Source organism: Argentina silus (assembly GCF_951799395.1).
Source record: "Argentina silus genome assembly, chromosome: Y".
Classification (NCBI taxonomy): Eukaryota; Metazoa; Chordata; class Actinopteri; order Argentiniformes; family Argentinidae; genus Argentina; species Argentina silus.
In genome coordinates, this window is record NC_139654.1 from 14,156,262 (window position 1) to 14,173,505 (window position 17,244).

At 49.0% G+C, this 17,244-nt stretch overlaps 2 pseudogenes across 2 annotated transcripts in view; both read left to right on the forward strand.

Moving 5' to 3' along the window:
- The window catches only part of LOC310824000 (rho guanine nucleotide exchange factor 12-like), a 28,388-nt pseudogene extending 25,987 nt beyond the window's left edge, over positions 1-2,401 (forward strand). Inside the window, exons 13-18 of the transcript in view lie at positions 209-286; positions 387-481; positions 622-765; positions 904-1,058; positions 1,832-2,011; positions 2,360-2,401. The product of the transcript in view is annotated as a rho guanine nucleotide exchange factor 12-like (transcript). The remainder of the gene's footprint in view (positions 1-208; positions 287-386; positions 482-621; positions 766-903; positions 1,059-1,831; positions 2,012-2,359) is intronic.
- Positions 2,402-4,400: 1,999 nt separating this feature from the next.
- Positions 4,401-17,035, forward strand: LOC310824001 (exportin-1-like; annotated as a pseudogene). Its single transcript has 11 exons — positions 4,401-4,407; positions 4,563-4,732; positions 8,123-8,279; positions 8,377-8,537; positions 8,643-8,777; positions 14,555-14,738; positions 14,972-15,078; positions 15,685-15,879; positions 16,330-16,498; positions 16,615-16,775; positions 16,859-17,035. The product of its transcript is annotated as an exportin-1-like (transcript).
- Positions 17,036-17,244: the final 209 nt, after the last annotated feature.

A 17,244-nucleotide genomic window follows, 5' to 3' on the forward strand; every position in this document is an offset into this window, starting at 1 on the left:
TGACCCATGGGGTTTGAACCTGGGGCTTTAGATCACCAGGCCAACACAGTCTTGTAACGTGCAAATCATGGGAGGCTGGTGGAGGTAGAACTCTGAGGACGGGCTCATGCACAATGTGCAGATGATCCAAGTTGAAAACCCAGTCGGTTACACCAAATCCTCGAGCAGTTTAGTGACCTCAGCCTGTCTATTTCCCTCCCTCCACCAGATGGCAGCGTCAGATCACACAGAGAGCCGACGCCATGAAAGTCAAACCGCACAACGTCATCCCCTTACCTCAGACAGAGTACGTTGTTGTTCATCCTCTTTGCTTGAGTCAAGAGAAATGGCAATAGTTATCCACTTGTACAGTTGTACCGACTATGATGTGTCCCTCCCTGTGTTAGTGGAGAGAGAGACGGTGTGGAGATCATCACTGCTGGTGTAGCACGACTCAGCAAAGACCCTGACTGCACCTCTACTGGAAGCACCCAGTCTGCAGGTACACTCACTAACACACCATATAACTCTATAACAAGCAGTTCATCTGAGGTAAGTTTGTGACAACATGCCCCTACAGTGCTAAACTAGTCTAGTTGTTTATTCATTGAATACTGACAGTCATCTCTGTTCTGTCTTCAGGTAAAGAGAGCAGCGCTGCTTCTAGAGGTGGAAACCAGAACTCTCTAGCAGGTACCAACCCCTTCATCAAGTCTGAGGAGGAGGAGGGCTACGTAGACCCAGAGCTAGCTGATAGGCTGTCCCTCCCTGTGGGTGTCGACTGGAGTGAGACGGATGGACTCAGCTGCTCACCATCCAGGGCTGACGACGCGCTGAATAATCTGTCTTGAAAAGTGACATGAATGCATGCACATGCTTTCATAGTTGTGTGTGTGTAATCATGTTCTTGTCCCTTTCCTCCAGTGTTAGCGTTGAAGCAGGTCCTGGTGACCCAGCTAATGTCCCAGGAGGCTATCGAGCGGTGTTCCTTCTCAGGGGGGCGCCTCCTCCAGACAGCAGGACCACGGTGGTGGTACACAATGGCTCAGAGAAGACCCCACTCCATCCAGAGGACTATGGTGAGTCTGCAGCGTAGCGTACATTGAGTAGTCTGTATTGTAGGGCATAGTGTGTATTGTATAATGTAGTAGTGTGTTGTAGATGGAGACACAGGCTTCTTTTTGTTCCCAGGGGGCTATGGTAAGTCTGTAGTGTGGATAAACCCTAGAGTTAACCGAGATGTCCCAAATTGACCCCCTGTGTACATCTGAGAGGATTGGAGAGGCACACCTCTGAGGCTCTGCGGAAGAGTAGTATAGACAGTATAGTGTAGTGTGCTGTGTGTATTGTAGGGTGTTAATATGTAGTGTAGTGTTGTGTACTGACTGCTTTCTCAGCAGGGTACCTGGTCCTGGAGGGTTACAGAGGCTCGGGAGAGCCTCTGTAACCCTCTGTTCCAGCCGCTGCGGTCAGGAAAACGCCTCCGCTGTCATGCAGCAAAAACAGAGAGGCTAAGACTGAGTTTCTTCCCCCATGCCATCAGAATCGTCAACGATGACCCCACCAGTGCCCCCCTCAAGTCACTCACACATGCACTGTCATTCTAACACATATGCACACACATAATCATCCATCTGCTATTTATATTGCTTACTGGCTATACTGTTCATATTGTTTATACTGTTTATACTGTCCATACTGTATATTTTTTAGTACTTCTATTTTTATTTTATTGTATTTTAAAACTTATTGTGTTGTTGCACTACTCTGTGGCACTGTCACTTTTGCATTTCACTGTATACTTGTATGCACGTGACAAATAAAGAAATCTTGAAATCTTGAATCTTGAGAGAGCAATACAGATGATGACATCATGGCAGTCACAGGGAAGCAGCTGCGAGGCTGCGCTGCAGGGGATTCTGGGATCAGCCTGAGGTTCTCGTCGGCCTCGCAGGCAGGAAGTCTCTCCTTGTTCAGCAGACAGGTGCTGTCACACCTGCGCAGCCTGCAGACCAACCTCAACCACCTCAAGGTGCACACAACATACAGATTCACACAACTTTATCGCCATAAAACATTGTTTTTTGGAATTTGTTCCATTGGTTCACAAGAAATGTAAACCGTCATCAGCAAACTTCAAGGAAACATTGTTCCACCTCCATAGAGTGTGCACCAGAAAGGTAGTGTTGCATTGTTTGTCCAGTGTGATGATTGCTGACATTTTGCTGTTTGTCTGTCTTCTCTCAGGAGGTTGAAACCAAGTATCATAGTCTACTTTGCCAAAGACCGACAGGGGCATCGCCTGAGGCAGAGGATAACAATGGTAACTGTCTTATTTCTCAATGACAATCTCTTATAGAATGTGTATACTTGTGAGCAGTTGAGTGACAGCTACCTGGAGTGTGCAGTCAGACTGTCCTAACACACGTTGCATTCTCCTCCACAGAAGAGATAGTGGTGGAGCTCCCCCCAGACCTCTGCCTCTGCTCGTAGGAGAGGAACAGAGGAGTTAGTTCCTGCTTCCTGTCTCATTATCCTGGGAATCCTCTATTAGCTTGTCCACTCACTGCTGAGCCCCGCCCCCCAGACAGCTGGAGGGAGAAGTTTCTATGGAGATTCACCTCTTCTGTCAGCACAAGGCAATCAAGGAAGAGGGATTGTCCCAAACCTCACCCCCCACATGCCTGCCCTGTCCTCTCCCCTGCTGCGACCCACTCCAATGGCAGTGGGACCCCTAGTCCCCCCCCCCAAATCCCCAGTCAACTGTTCAAGTCAAAAAACTATACCAAAATGTATAAAGCTGTGTGTTTAGGGTATATATTGAACACAAAACAAGTAGAAAAGGACATTTTAAGATAATGTATTCTTTTTTTTTTTATCCCAAGATGTATTTATTTTCTTGTTTATTTTAGAGTTTTCCCATGTTGCATTTCTTGCATGCTAGTAATTAGTAATGTGACCTGTAAGGCTACCCATCCTCCCCGAGCAGAACGGTGGTGTGAGCGCTCTCTAGCCTACCCTAGCCGACCACACTCCTACCTGGACCGAACGGCAGAGCTGAAATTGCTTTGGTAATGTAAAACTCTAGGATGGTGTTAACTTGCACGGCAAGCCATAGGCTCTGGACTGCTCCTCTCAGCATTTCAACACCTGCCTATTACAGACACACAGCTCTTCTGGGTGACCTGTCTGCCTGGTTCCCCTCTCCCACAGAATGAACAGTCATGCTTCCAGATTAAATGCATTGCTGTTTCTGATGTACTATAGATCTGACAGTCTTATCTAATAGTCACAAAGTTCAACATGTACAATGATCAAGTTGAAAGGTTATGCATAACTTTAATAAAAATGCCATGAGACATTTCTAAACCTAACACTGGTTGTATATTTATCTATCCCGTTTCACCTTTTACAAGTTTGAATCAAATGGTATCTATGAATCCTAGCTGGACCTGACAATGAGGAGAAGGTTACAGGTCGTGTCATAAGTGTACTCCAATGCAATTATAGTATGACTGCTGCTGTGTTGTAGCAGCAAAGTGGTTGTCTGACTCCCTTTATTGGCCAATAATCACTTTATTAGGGGTAACCAGAGGAAATTGGAGTTATTCATAAAACTCATCACTGTCATCAAATCTACCGCCTGTTTAGACAAACTAGGTTTGGTAGGTACTGAATGGAAGTTCTATGCATACACATATGCCAGCAGGGGACAGACTTGTACCATTAATTTTCCAGATAGGCATGGCGAGGCGACCCACCCTGCAGTGATGTCATCAGTTTTGTCAGCATGTCTGAAACAAGGGATCCGCTGGATCCTACATTTTACTCTGTTACGACTCAGTTGTGTCTAGGGTAAAAGGGAAGTGCGTAACAGATTTAACCAACTGAAAGCAGGAATCTTGAGCGCGTTGGTGTGAAATAAAGACCAGAGACCAGACAAGGATGGAGTGAATTCAAATAGTGGTATATTGTAAATAATTGGGGGGGGGGGGGGGGGGTGTACGGGCAGTGTACACACAATACAACGGACACACACAACACTAGCAGCCCACAGGCCAAGGGGACATGGATGTTGCCAAAGAAAAGAAAGTAACACAAAAGTCTAGGAGAGGCTACTAACTGTCCCTAACTAAACTACTCTAACCAAGGACATCAAAATGTACATGGTTGGCAACCACCCCTTTCCTAGTGTATCTAGACAATAGTTCCACCTACATGTGGGAGTATAGAGGCCTCTGTCTTACCTGCCCCAGGGCCTGGACCATACACACACACAATCAAGGTAGGGGGGAAACAAGTGTCAGTGGGGCTAACAACATCAAAATGTCACAAATAGCATGAGCTCAGAAGAGAACGACTGGCATGAAACACACAGCTTAAATACTAAAATGAAGGGAGTTGATTGGGGCCAGACTGAGATGGCAGGTGATTAGCAGCAGGTGCAGCAAATGGGAGTGGTGATGTCGCCCTATAAAGGAAGAGGGAAAACAGAACACAGACAAACCTATGTGGAACGTAACAGATCTACAGTACAGTATTTAATTGACCTCTACCTTAACCCTCCCCCCTACATTTTCCAGTGTACCTGACCCATCTGGACTATGCAGACACAGAACGAATCATGACAGAGAAGCTGCATAACCAGGTCAACGGGACAGGAGTGATCATGGAAGAACCTCAACACGCTGTGCTGGGCTATAGGATCTATTAGTGGAGCCATGCACGAGGACGAGAAGTTACTGTTATCAAGGTACGGAAGACGGGGACAGGTATTTTGGGAGATTGAATCGGCTCTCGTGTGGCTCAGTTTCAGACCTGGGTTAATATGTCAAATAGGCTACTAATACTAACAGGCTAGATAGATAGATAGATAGAAACTTTATTTATCCCAGGGGGAAATTCAGGTTCCAAGTAGCATACAGACATAGGGGTATCACACATAACATACACATACAACATACAACATTAGCAGCATTTTATACAGGCGAGGTGCAGTTGTAAATGTCTTTGCAGTTAGGTGAGGTGTGAAAAGGTAAGGCAGACAGTGCGATTATAGCATTAAATACTAAAAACTAAATACGGGCTACATAAATATGGATTATTTTAAAGTGCATTTAGTCCAGGCTGGTGGAGGGAGGTAGGAGCTGTGTATGAGACCTAGCATAGCTAGTAAACATTGTAGATAATGAGGTGAAACAGTGACATGATACATGATAGTGATATGATACAGAGGGTGGAGGTTATGCAGAGAAGTCCATCTCTTTGCCCTTGATTGACTTATTGTAGAGTTGTATGGCTCTGGGGACAAATGATTTAGTAAGTCTGTCAGTTTTGCTTGTCAGTGCTCGTAACCTCCAGCTGATCAAGCTCTTCTGCTGGATGATGGTGTGGTACAGTGGGTGACCTTCATTGTCCATGATGGTGAGCAGTTTGCTCAGAGTTCTTTTTTCCAGTACTGAAGTGATGCTCTCCAGTTCAGCTCCCACAACAGAGCCAGCTTTCCTTACCAGCCTGTCCAGTCGCCCGGCATCCCTCTTCTTAGTGCTTCCTCCCCAGCACACCACTGCATAGAAGAGAACGCTGGCGACCACAGACTGGTAAAACATCCCTAGGAGTTTGCTGCAGACATTGAAGGACCGCAGCCTCCTCAGGAAGTACAGCCGGCTCTGTCCCTTCTTGTAAATCGCATCAGTGTTGGCTGACCAGTCCAGTTTATTGTCCAGGTGGACCCCCAGATACTTATATGTGCTGACCATCTCCACATTGACTCCCTCAATGGAGACTGGTAGCAGAGCGGGCTTAGACCTACGGAAATCCACCACCATCTCCTTGGTCTTTGTAGTGTTGAGTTGTAGGTGGTTGAGTTTGCACCATTGCACAAAGTCCTCCACCAGGCTCCTGTACTCCCCCTCCTGCCCATCTCTGATACACCCCACAATTGCCGTATCGTCCGAAAACTTCTGCATGTGGCATGACTCTTTGTTGTAGCAGAAGTCAGACGTGTACAGGGTGAACAGGACAGGAGAGAGCACAGTTCCCTGTGGTGCTCCGGTGTTGCATACTACAGTGTCCGAGAGGCAGTCCTTCAGTCTGACAAACTGTGGCCGCCCTGTCAGGTAGTCAGTGATCCAGGATACCAGGTGGGCGTCCACACCCATCTGCAGGAGCTTGTCTCCCAATCTGAGGGGTTGCATGGTGTTGAAAGCACTGGAAAAATCAAAGAACATGATTCTCACAGCGCTTTTCCCTTTGTCCAGGTGAGAATGCGTCCTGTGCAGTAGATATGTGATGGCATCGTCTACTCCAACCTTCTCCTGGTATGCAAACTGTAGTGGATCCAGTGCATGGCTAACCTGGGGTCTGAGTGTATGTAGAAGCAGTCTCTCCATTGTTTTCATAATGTGTGAGGTGAGTGCGACAGGCCTGAAGTCATTGAGTTCTTTTGCGTGTGGCTTTTTTGGGACAGGGATAAGACATGATGTCTTCCACAGTGTTGGGGCCCTACCAAGACGTAGACTCAGGTCAAATAAGTACCTCAGCGGCTCTCCCAGTTCGGCAGCGCAGGTCTTGAGCAGTCTGGGACACACTTTGTCTGGACCCGCTGCCTTCCTGGCTATGTATTTGGTATGTGCTTGATTGAGCTTGGAATTTGCATTATTGTACCAGGCAAACTAAACCATGTGCAGATAGTATTTGACATAAAATAATACACTATAAATAATGCACTTAATAATAACTTTACTTTATATTGCATTTTTCATTACAAAATACAGTGCCCTGTGTAAGTAATGGTACAGTGAAGCATTTATTCTTCTTTCGGCTCTACACTTCAAAAGTTTGCATTTGAAATCAAACATTTACTATTAAAGTAGAGAGCTTTTATTTGATGGTGTTTGTGTACATATTGGTCTCACCATTCAGAAATTACACCACTTTGTATGCATAGTCCTCCTATTTCAGAGTACCCAAAAGTAATGGGACAGATTTATCAAATGTCCAAAATGTTTAGTATTTGGTCGACAGTCCTTTGCATGCAATAACTGCCTGAAGTCTGCGACCCATTGCTGGGTATCTTCTCTGGTGATGCTTTGCCAGGCCTGAACTGCAGTCTTTTTCAGTTGTTTGTTTTTGATGCATGTTCAGTTGGATTTAAATCTGAAGATTGACTTGGCAAGTCAATACCTTTCCAGTTTTTGGCTCTGAAAAAGTCCCTAGTTGCTATGGCAGTATGTTGAGTCTTACTGTATGACTGTAAATCTTGGAAAGATCCTTTTTTCTACAAACTTTCCTCTTGCAATCACTCTGGTACATGATCATATTTATCGTATCTGTTCAAGACCTTTTTCCAGACCTCTGCAGGCTTTTATCGGTACTTTTATGCAAACTGTAACCTGACCATCCTTTTTGAGGGTAACTTGTGGTTTGTACCTTGCAGTGAAATGTCTGTAGTTTGGCTGATGACTATTCTGCGGATGGTAGTCTTGGACACATTGATGCCTACCTCCCGGAGAGTGTTCCTGATTTGTGGGACAGGTGTTTTTAGGGTTTTCTTAATTATGAGCATTCTTCAGTCATCCACTGTGGATGTCTTCCTTGGAGCTCACCGGTGCTTTTTTTTCTTTTTAATGATGTTACAAACTGTTGATTTTGGCTATGTTTTTGATTTGACTTCCTTGACTTTCATTGACACCTTTTTGGTCCTCATGTTGACAGACACCAATAGCAAACTCCACAGAGCAACAAAGCCTAGAATCAATACTAGACATTGACACGTCTCTTATGTCTGCACAAATGTGACGGAACACACCTGACTCACCAGAAACACCTAAAATAGGGGGACGATGCATAAAAAGGTGTCTTTGAATTTCTGAATGGTGAAACCAGTATGTACACAAATACCATCAAATAAAAGCTGTCAATCTCCAACCTCATTAATTGTTTGATTTTAACTTCTGGAGTGTAGAGCCAAAAGAAGAAAAAATGCTTCACTGTCCCATTACTTACGCAGAGCACTGTATTGTGTTTAACAAAATTTTAAAAGAAGCAATAAAAAAAAATAAAAGAGCAATAAAAATAACAATAGACCCAGCACTGCTCGATTTGTGGGAAATTGGACTACGTGCGTGTTTGTGTCTCATAGGATCTACTGAGGCTGTGTGAACAGAAGAGAGGGAAGGACAACAAGGCTATCATAGCCTCCAACATCATGTACATCGTGGGCCAGTACCCTCGTTTCCTCAGAGCCCACTGGAAGTTCCTCAAAACCGTGGTCAACAAGCTCTTTGAATTCATGCACGGTGAGGAAACCACTACGTGTGTGGTTTTCAGTGTGAGTTAGTGAGAGAGAGGGTGGTGTGATTGTGTGTTCTCTTTCTTATTCTCTCCCTCCTCAAGGGACACACAATGGCGTACAGGACATGGCGTGTGACACCTTTATTAAGATTGCTCAGAAGTGCAGACGGCACTTTGTCCAGGTGCAGGTGGGCGAGGTGATGCCCTTCAATGACGAGATCCTCAACAACATCAACACCATCTGTGATCTCCAACCCCAACAGGTCAGCTTCAGCCTCGAAACAGATCGACTAAAGCAGGGTTCACCAGCTGTCCTGGGTAGCTTTTGGTTTGGCAGGCCTTTGCTAGCTAAATTTGTGTGTCTCCAGGTTCACACGTTTTATGAGGCGGTAGGCTACATGATTGGGGCTCAGACGGACCAGGCGGTTCAGGAGCACCTGATAGAGAAGTACATGCTGCTGCCCAACCAAGTGTGGGACAGCATCATTCAACAGGCCACCAAGGTGAGTGTCAAGTTATCTAGGTGTTACAATCAGTTCAGCTCTGCCCAAACTTGAAAACGGCTTGCTCAACACATGAAGGATGCAAAGGGACAACTCAATTCCTTTCTGGTGTTTTATTTTTCTTCCAGATGGTTTTGATGGCATTGGTAATATGTTGAAACAGTTGAATTGTTGAATAGAGTAGATGAAATGAATTGAATGACATAGGATTAGGGACTAAGAAATAGGGAATAGGTTGATAACCTTAAAGATAAACAGAAAATAAACATGCATTACTTTACCTAATAAACAATGCATGACAAAGCAACAAAGCATGGCTTTGAATACAGTAAATGTTTAACCATCTCAATTTAATCTAGCACTTCAAGCAATTACTTCCACTGCTACATTATCTGCAGTCAGGAACTATTCAAAATAAAAGGAGTCACCACTCCTACTAGAATTAAACATGGAATTTGTGCTAAGCACTGAATGCAACATAACAAATCATTCCAAACATTTCATACCAGTTGCTTCTTTAGGGTTGAACAATGAGCTGTGTTTCTTGTTTGCAGGTTGAGGAATCCAAGCAAAAGGGTGGCAAAATTAACTCCAAACATTTTATACCCATGCTTATCTGGCAGGTGCGCAGGTCAAAGCAGTCCCTCCAGCAACGCTGGCTAAATTGTTAGGTCCACCCATGCATTTGGGTTATTCTGCCCTCTTCAGGCCTGGAGTTCTTTCCAAGAAAAGCTGCCGTTCCTCATTTTTAGTGTGTTCTGTCTTTTGACGCAACAGTGAGACACAGGACCAGCTATGGTTTATGTTGGGTATCATATCTTGTTATAGATATGCATATTTCTTTATTAAAGCATAGGCTGATATGGCAACCAGGCTAGGCTGCATGTCGTTTAGCCTTGAACAGCTAAATTGCTTGAATCTGTTGAATTTTGCAAGGCCAGTCTGTACATTGGCATGAAAATATGATGACCATGATTCAATCTATAGCGCCTCTGTTTTAACATGTTACCTTCTGTTTCTTTTTTAATGTGTTGGATCTGATATTAAAGTGGCTGATTTAGCAACGTGCAAAAAGGAACCTTTGATTTGTCCTGTCATCATACATTTAGAAGCCTATTTAAATCAAAGGACTGTTCTTAACCTCATCTTTTCACATTGCAGTCTGATCAATAATGTACTGTACTAATGCACTGTAACGAAGTCCGTTGTACACAGAGGCAGACGCAGTATCGTAGTGAGGGATTTTGTCCCGTTTATTATCACAACTATTCACTTGATCGGCTTTTCAGCCCGTCTCAAAGTTCTAGCGGCTTTTCAGCCCGTCTCACAGTTCTAACGGCTTTTCAGCCCGTCTCACAGTTCCTGCGACTTTTCAGTCGTCTGTCTCGGAAGCCACTCCTGTCGTTCCCAGCCCACCTCGCCTCCTGAAATGGCAGAAGCACACACATCTTAAACATTTGCCGGCGAGACTTAATTCGCAGCAGGTGTGCAACAAAAGTCTCGCCGACACAACCCCGGCCACGGTCCTGTAGCTCCCTCTACAGGCCGAACGCTGCATGTCCCCCCACATACCCCCACCGCCCGACACAGGCCGGGGAACCGACGGCCGACGACCTACTCCCCCCCCCCCTGCCCGGGAGAGGAAGTCTGCCACGACCATCTGCGCACCCGGTCTGTGCACGACGGAAAAGTTGAAGGGCTGCAACGCGAGGTACCACCGGGTGATCCTCGCGTTCACATCCTTCATGCGGTGGAGCCACTGGAGGGGGGCATGGTCGGAGTAGAGGGTGAAGGCGCGACCCAGCAGGTAGTAGCGGAGGGTGCCGACCGCCCACTTGATGGCCAGGCACTCCTTCTCCACGGTGCTGTACCGGCCCTCCCTCTCCGACAGCTTGCGGCTCAGGTACAGCACCGGCCGGTCGGCCCCCTCCACGTGCTGGGTCAGTACTGCTCCCAGCCCTCTATCCGACGCGTCCGTCTGTAGGGAGAAAGGGAGGTTAAAATCAGGCGCATACAGGACCGTTTCTCCACAAAGAGCCCCCTTAAGGGCCTCGAACGACCCCTGGCACTGGCCCGACCATTGGACCGGATCCGGGGCACCCTTCCGGGTGAGGTCCGTCAAGGGACTGGCCAGCTCCGAAAACCCTGGTACGAACTGGCGGTAATATCCCGCCAGCCCCAGGAAGGCCCTCACCTCCTTCTTTGTCTTGGGCCGGGGAGAGGCGGCGATGGCCGCAGTCTTTTCAATCTGCGGCCGCACCTCCCCCCGTCCCAAGTGGTACCCCAGATACCGGATCTCCCTCCGCCCGATCACGCACTTTTTCGGGTTGGCCGTCAGCCCCACCTGCCTCAGGGACCGCAGAACAGCAGCCACACTCCGCACATGCTGCGGCCAGGTGTCACTGTGAATGACAATGTCATCTAGGTAGGCCGCAGCATAGGCGGCGTGCGGCCGCAGAATACGGTCCATGAGGCGCTGAAAAGTGGCTGGGGCTCCGAACAACCCGAAAGGGAGCACGGTGAACTGGAATAACCCGAGCGGAGTGGAGAATGCCGTTTTCTCCCGGGACACCGGCGAGAGTGGAATCTGCCAGTATCCCTTCGTGCAATCCAATGTCGTGAAGTACCTGGCCGTACCAAGCCGGTCCAAGAGCTCGTCGACCCGGGGCATCGGATAGGCATCGAACTTGGAGACCGCATTAACCCGTCTATAATCCACACAGAACCGTATAGTCCCATCTGGCTTGTTGACAAGCACGATGGGGCTACACCAATCACTGCGGGACTCCTCGACCACACCCAGCTCCAGCATGGCTTCCAACTCCGTGCACACAACGTTTCGTTTGTGCACCGGCAACCTATAGGGACGCGTGCGCACCGTTAAACCCGGCTGCGTTTCTATATGGTGGTCGATGAGCGTAGTCCGACCGGGCAGGGGAGAGAACACGTCAGCGAACTTAAGCTGCAAATCTGCAATGTCCGCGGCCTGGCTAGCAGAGAGATGGTTATCAATATCGACCGGAGTGCTAACTTTCGATTTTGGGACTTCCGGACCGAACTCCTCTCTCTCCGGAATTACCGTAGCCAGAGCAACCGTGACCACGTCGTTCCATTTTTTTAGGAGATTGACGTGATACACCTGCAAGCTATCCCCCCGGTCCGAGCGTACAACCTCATAATCCACGTCCCCCATGCGACGTGTGACCACAAACGGTCCTTGCCACTTCGCGAGTAATTTCGTGCTGGAGGTGGGTAACAGTACGAGCACCTTGTCTCCCGGTGTAAACTCTCGTAGGGTAGACCCCCTGTCATACAGGCGTTTCTGACGCTCCTGGGCTTGCAGCAAATGCTCACGTGAGATAGCCCCTAGGGCGTGGAGCTTTGTGCGCAAGTCGAGGACGTACTGGATCTCACTCTTACTGTCGCTAGACCCTTCCTCCCAATTTTCTTTAAACAGGTCTAGGACACCCCGGGGCTTACGCCCGTAGAGTAATTCAAACGGGGAAAACCCGGTGGACGCTTGGGGAACTTCCCGCACCGCAAACAACAGGGGATCTAGCCATTTATGCCAATTCCGACTATCCTCGTGGACAAACTTCCGGATCATTGACTTCAAGGTCCGATTGAACCGCTCACAAAGGCCGTCAGTGGCCGGGTGGTAAACACTGGTTCGAATCGCCTTGATGTTCAACAAGCCATACAGTTCCTTGAGGGTGCGTGACATAAAATTAGTGCCCTGATCGGTGAGAATCTCTTTCGGGATTCCCACGCGGGACATGACTTGAAACAATGCTTGCGCTACACTCTTGGCAGAGATATTGCGCAGAGGTATTGCCTCGGGGTATCGGGTGGCGTAATCTATCAAGACCAACACAAATCGATAACCCTGTGTGCTCCGTTCAAATGGCCCGATAATATCCATCGCAATGCGGTCGAACGGGTTCTCGACCAATGGTAAGGGCCGCAAGGGGGCCCGGGGAATGGCCGGGGGATTTACTAACTGACATTCCCGACAGGAAGCGCACCACCTACGCACCTCTGCCCGAATCCCCGGCCAATAAAATCGAGCCATTATACGGTGCAGTGTTTTGTCATACCCTAGATGGCCCGCCATGGGGTTGAAATGAGCCGCCTGGAAGACCATTTCGCGGCGGCTGCGGGGAACCAGCAACTGGGTTACTTCCTCCTGACTATGTGAGTCACGACTTACTCGATATAACCTGTCGCTGATAATCGCAAAATAGGGGTGGGCGCGCACTGTGTCTGGCCGTATCAAAGTACCATCAATTGCTATCACTTGGTCAAAGGCTGATCTGAGGGTCTCGTCACGAGACTGCTCGAGGGGGAAGTCGCCTAGCAGCGGATAGTTCGGCGAGGAAGTCTCGGGGTGAGGCGCCCCCGCCGGCTCCGGCTCCCCGGCAGTGTCGCGAGGCGCCGCCTCGGCACAGAGCACATTACACGCCACACACCTCCCTAGCTGTCGTGCACGCATCCCGGTAGCCCTCTTTACCGCTTGAGGAAACCCCTCCCAATCCACACCTAGAATCAGGGGATGCGTGAGGCGTGGGCTAACCGCCGCCTGTACTCTATGGTTTTTCCCCTCAAAATGAATTTCGATAGCGACCACCGGATATTCGTGAATGTCCCCATGCACACACCTCACCCGCACCCTCGATGCCTTCAACAATGCCCCCGGCCGAACCAGGCGCTCCTGGATCATGGACTGCATGCAGCCCGAATCCAGGAATGCCTGGTGCGTATCATGTTGTATCCTTACCGGAATACGATACGCCGCTCCTGGTCCGGGGGGAGGGCCCGGTATGTCGCCGATGCGGACGACCCGTCCCACGTCCATCGCCCGACACTCGGCCTGCACGTGGCCCGGCCGTCCGCACCGCCAACACACCCCCCCTGTCGCTCGAGGTGCTCCCTGTGGGGCCGGGGTCGGTTCCGGATGGGTGCGCCCCTGCCATCTCGTCCTCGGGGCGGGCGCCGGCCTCTCTCCTTCTGCTCCCCCGGCTGGGCGTTGGCCCCCCCCCCCTTGCCGCGGGGCCGGGGTTGGTCGTTGTGGCCCCCGCGGTGGGAGGGAGAGATGGTCCTCGGCCTGTCCGACGGCGGTCTGGAGGTCCTGGGGGCGGTGGTACTGGACCTTGGGGGGACCTGGTGCCGCTCCGGTCCCCGGCGCCGGCCCGCCGACCCTGGTGAAGTCCTGAAGGAGGGCCCTGTCGGTGCTCCTCGCCGCCGTTAGTTCCTCCAGCGTCGTCTGCTGGGTCTGCTGCAGGGCCGTCTGCTGCTCGAGGACCAGCGCTATCCTCGACATTGCCGCTGCTAACGCCTCCATTCTGCCTTCCCTCTGTGTCCCAGGTTGGGCGCCAATGTAACGAAGTCCGTTGTACACAGAGGCAGACGCAGTATCGTAGTGAGGGATTTTGTCCCGTTTATTATCACAACTATTCACTTTATCGGCTTTTCAGCCCGTCTCAAAGTTCTAGCGGCTTTTCAGCCCGTCTCACAGTTCTAACGGCTTTTCAGCCCGTCTCACAGTTCCTGCGACTTTTCAGTCGTCTGTCTCGGAAGCCACTCCTGTCGTTCCCAGCCCACCTCGCCTCCTGAAATGGCAGAAGCACACACATCTTAAACATTTGCCGGCGAGACTTAATTCGCAGCAGGTGTGCAACAAAAGTCTCGCCGACACAACCCCGGCCACGGTCCTGTAGCTCCCTCTACAGGCCGAACGCTGCATGTCCCCCCACATGCACCCATCCCCATCATGACAGAATGTGGACATCCTGAAGGACCCAGGGACTGTAAAGCAGCTGGGAAGCATCCTAAAGACCAACGTGAGAGCCTGCAAGGCCGTGGGCCACCCCTTTGTCATCCAGCTGGGCCGCATCTACCTGGACATGCTCAATGGCTATAAATGTCTGAGCGAAAACATCTCAGCTGCCATCCAGAGCAACGGTAAAGGAGGAAGTGTGTGTGTGACACGTGCACAGACTGACTGGACTGTGAGTGTGTGTGTGTGTGTGTGTTATGGCTGTCACATGTTTTAAATTAATTATCAAAATGTAACTTTGTGATATGCATCCTTAAAATTCACAATATTGTGTCCTCCGGGCTGCAGAGAGTAATAAAGTGTGACAGCCCTAGTGTGTCTGTGTCTCATGCGTCTCATGGCTTTGTCTCTGTTGTAGGAGTGATGGTGACGAAACAGCCCTTGATAAGGAGTATGAGGACGGTGAAACGAGAGACGCTGAAACTGATATCAGGCTGGGTTAGCCGTTCAAACGATCCACAGATGGTGAGAAGCTGTCCACAGATATTTTTACTCCATATATCCAAATGAAAGACAATGATGTCTTTTGCAGCTGTTTTTTATTTTTAGATCAAGGAGGAAACCACACTTGAATGGTCACACACAATACCCAGCTATGATGTTTTTTGGAAGTGATACAAGGCACCATTGTTTTCACCATTGTGCACTATTGTCTTTTCTTTTCAATTGACATTTTTAATTAATTCCCATTAGGATAGTTTTCCAGACACAAAGTCCTCAACATGCTTTTTAGTAGACTTGTGTGAGTGGGTTTAATCTGTGTCTGGGAAAGTGGCCCATAGATTTTATGATCTCTATACAATGGCCTTACCCTATCATAACCCCAAATCTAAGGTGGTATTACTCCATTGCCACCAAGTAGATACACAAATTAGAATGATCTATATATGATCCTCAGCTGGAGTGAAATCCAGTGTACACAGTCCGTAAAACTGGATTTGACAACCCTGGTCTAAAGATTTCAGAGACGTTGGTGACTTTCAAAGCCTGTCCTAAAATAACCTGCTGGGAATGCTCTTCAGTCGTCCGTGTTGATCTGTTAATCCAGTGCGGTTTTCCGGGGCATTCTAGGTGGGAGAGAACTTTGTTCCGCTACTGTTGGATGCGGTTCTGATTGACTACCAGCGTAACGCCCCTGCTGCCAGAGAACCTGAGGTCCTTAGCACCATGGCGACCATCGTCAATAAGCTGGGCGGCCACATCACATGGGAGATCCCCCAGATCTTTGACGCCGTTTTCGAATGCACCCTCAACATGCTCAATAAAGTGAGTGATTGTAAACCCTCAATATGGGATGAGTTTTCCAAAAGCTTTGTTGCTAATTTGTCTGTCTGTTACCTTAACCTTGCTAGGGATGTATTCACTTTGGTAAAATGTTCAGAACGTTGCATATAGAAATGGAATGTATAGAGCAGTCATGACTCCCTATTCCACATTACAAAGTTCAACCCTCTAGAACAGGCCCCTGTTTTAGAATCTAGCACACATAGCACTTTCAATGGTGATTGAGGTCGTCCGTTTTGGGTGGGCTGTTTAAATGTTTAAAAAAAAGTTACTCAGTAAGGAGTGCCAGTCATATGACATTGTGAGGGATGGTCTCCAAATGTAGGCGGTGATTCGGGGTAGAAAATATTGCAAGCTCAGCCTAAGTCTGTTGCTATCTACCTGGTTCTCATCCATATGTCTGTCCCCTTGCCTGTATTTCATGGTTTCCAGGACTTTGAGGAGTACCCGGAGCACAGGACACACTTCTTTTACCTGCTGCAGGCCGTCAACTCCCACTGCTTCCCAGTATTCCTCACCATCCCACCGGCCCAATTTAAACTGGTGCTGGATTCCATCATCTGGGCCTTTAAACACACCATGAGGAACGTGGCCGTCACAGGTGAGGCTAATTTAAATTAACATTTTGTCAAATGCACTGTACGTGTTGTTTGGGAGTCCAGATCAGCCAGTACAGTCTCTCTTTTTAATAAGTGTATGTTGTGTATTGCCTCCCAGGTCTGCAGATCCTGTACACTCTGCTCCAGAATGTGGGCCAGGAGGAGGCAGCAGCCCAGAGCTTCTACCAAACCTACTTCTGTGACATCCTGCAGCACATCTTCACTCTGCGACACCAAAACATCGGTCTCTACCTGTCTACTGCTACTGCCTCGTCACGCGTTAGCCGGAGGCTAGCTTCGCCGGTACAGGGCTCACCTGTCGGGACTCCCGTGGCTCCTCTCCGCACTCTGTGGCTGGATAGCCTGCTCTGGTGTGCCCCACGAAGCACGCCCGTTCGGACCGGTCCGCTGCCACACTGCCAGCACTCTCGGACGTTTACCTGCGACCGCGGATTGCTGTCACCGCGGAGGACGCCGCCTCCCTGCTACACCTCTACCCGACCGTGTTCACCTGCCGGCCGGCTAGCCGTCTCCAGTGAAGCTCGCCATCACCTGGACCACCCACCACTGGATTACGTCGTTGCCGATCTCACACCATGTGGATCTTTAATTTGTTTCTCTGGATTGCGCTCTGTCTGACTCTCACGAGCGCATCTCTGCCGCTCCAGTACTCGGTAACGGAGTTGTTACGTCTCCGGACCTTCTCAAGGATCCCCCCTCCTCAGCTTGCATCCCACCATTACATCCT